This window comes from Arachis ipaensis, chromosome B01, assembly GCF_000816755.2.
Source record: "Arachis ipaensis cultivar K30076 chromosome B01, Araip1.1, whole genome shotgun sequence".
In the NCBI taxonomy this organism is placed as follows: Eukaryota; Viridiplantae; Streptophyta; class Magnoliopsida; order Fabales; family Fabaceae; genus Arachis; species Arachis ipaensis.
In genome coordinates, this window is record NC_029785.2 from 8651951 (window position 1) to 8653937 (window position 1987).

Sequence of the window (1987 nt, forward strand, 5' to 3'; positions counted from 1 at the left end):
GCTTTTGTCTATTTAAATATAATGTTAATTATATTGTTAAATTTTAATGACATTCATTTTTTTGTCACATAATAGGCCGAATAAAAAATTGAACAATGCATTCAGTTGGGCTAATAAATCTGCCCAAGCATAGCTTTTTCTGTTTTTCCTTTTTCTAGTTATGCACAGTAACAGTATAAAGTGTAAAATAAAACCATGCAACATATTATTTGGTTCCTTTATCAAATTTACTCATCTAACAATTATTTTTTTATTATAAAAGTAGACTTTATAATGTCATGACTCCTTTCAAGAAATATATAATGGTAAAAAAGTTGCTAAATTTTAAAGATAAAAAATTATTTTCTAATCATACTTACAAAAAATTATATTAAAATAAGATATTAACTAAGTGATACGTGTTTTAAATATTCGTGATAAAGAGTTCAAGTATTATTTAAAAGTTATTAGTTTATATTTTTAGAATGTTCAATTTAATTTGATGTATTTTGATTTTGTTTAATTAGTTATTAGATTGGATTTTATATTTATAGGTTTATGTTTTTTTTAACCTAAAAAAATGTTATAAATACTTCCTAAACTATTGTAATCGTGATATTGAGTGATTAGAAGTGTGAAAAGTCTCTTTTGGTTTCATGATGAAATCATGATGTAAACAAGTGAGGTTGAGTAAGTCTCTGTTGTTGCATCAGAGAATTGGACAGAAGGTTGAGTGTGTCCCTTCGATTCAATTCTCAAAGTATAGTATGGACAAGTTAGGATGAGTGAATCTCTTGTTGCATTAAGAAATTAAATTAAAAGTCAAGTAATTCTCTTTGTATTCAATTTCAATTTATCATTTGTTTTCTATTTTAATTTTAATATATCTTTTTATTCAATTTCAATTCTTGTTTTTTGTTTATTTTGAGTTCTGTTCTGTACCTATTTTAGAATATATGTTTAACGGTTAAATACTTTATCGCATTTTAAATTTGAGCTTTATTCTAAAGTAATATACTCTTAATTCTTTAGAATTGAATACTAATAAAATTGTACAATAATAATATAAATCTTAGTTAATATATAAATATTGATTAAATTACCAAATATATTTTAACCTTAAATAAAATTAATTGTTTCCATGTAAAAGTAAAATAAAAGGATATTTATAAACTATATATATTTTGTAATCTTTCGTTTAAAAAAGAAATTAAGGGGCAACTTACTAGGCCCAACTGAATGATTTTATTTGGCCCAATATATACCAAAATCTGAATGTCATTAAAATTTTAATAACATAATTAATGTTACATTTAAAATAATAAATTCCGAAGATTACGGTATTCTTACTACACAGTATGAAAGATAGCATAAATTACAGACACAAAAGTGTCACTCATAAAACCAAAACACGTTGTTATTACATGTATAGATATCCATAGACTTCGCCTAACAAATATCAAAATCGCATATATGAGTTTATGGATATACATATGTACTTACATGAGAGATCGATTCTATCAACACAACTTGAAAAGTTTGTCTTTTGTCATATTAGGAAAAAAAAAAAAAATAATAAATAGTTAAATTCGTTCTTAAAAAATTAATTATTTTTTAAATTGGTTTTTAAAATATTTTTTTAATTAAATTCGTCTTTTAAAATTTTGAGTTAGTCACATTAATTTTTCGGTGACCTTAAAATTTGTTGTTACATGCTAAATGATACAGGTATGTCTAGAACGAGTATAATAATTTTGTGCGTATTAAATGTGTCACAATTATATAAACTATCATACTTTATTAAATAAAAATCAAAAGCTAATATAAAAGAAGAGTATTAATGGATTAAAGATATTTTAGTACACAAATAAATATCTTTTAATATACAATACTTTAAATAATAATATAATTTTTTATTTTTAAATAAATAAATATGAAATACATAAATATAAAAATATAAGTATTTTTTATTCATTTTGATTAATTATTATGAAAAAAATTATAATAT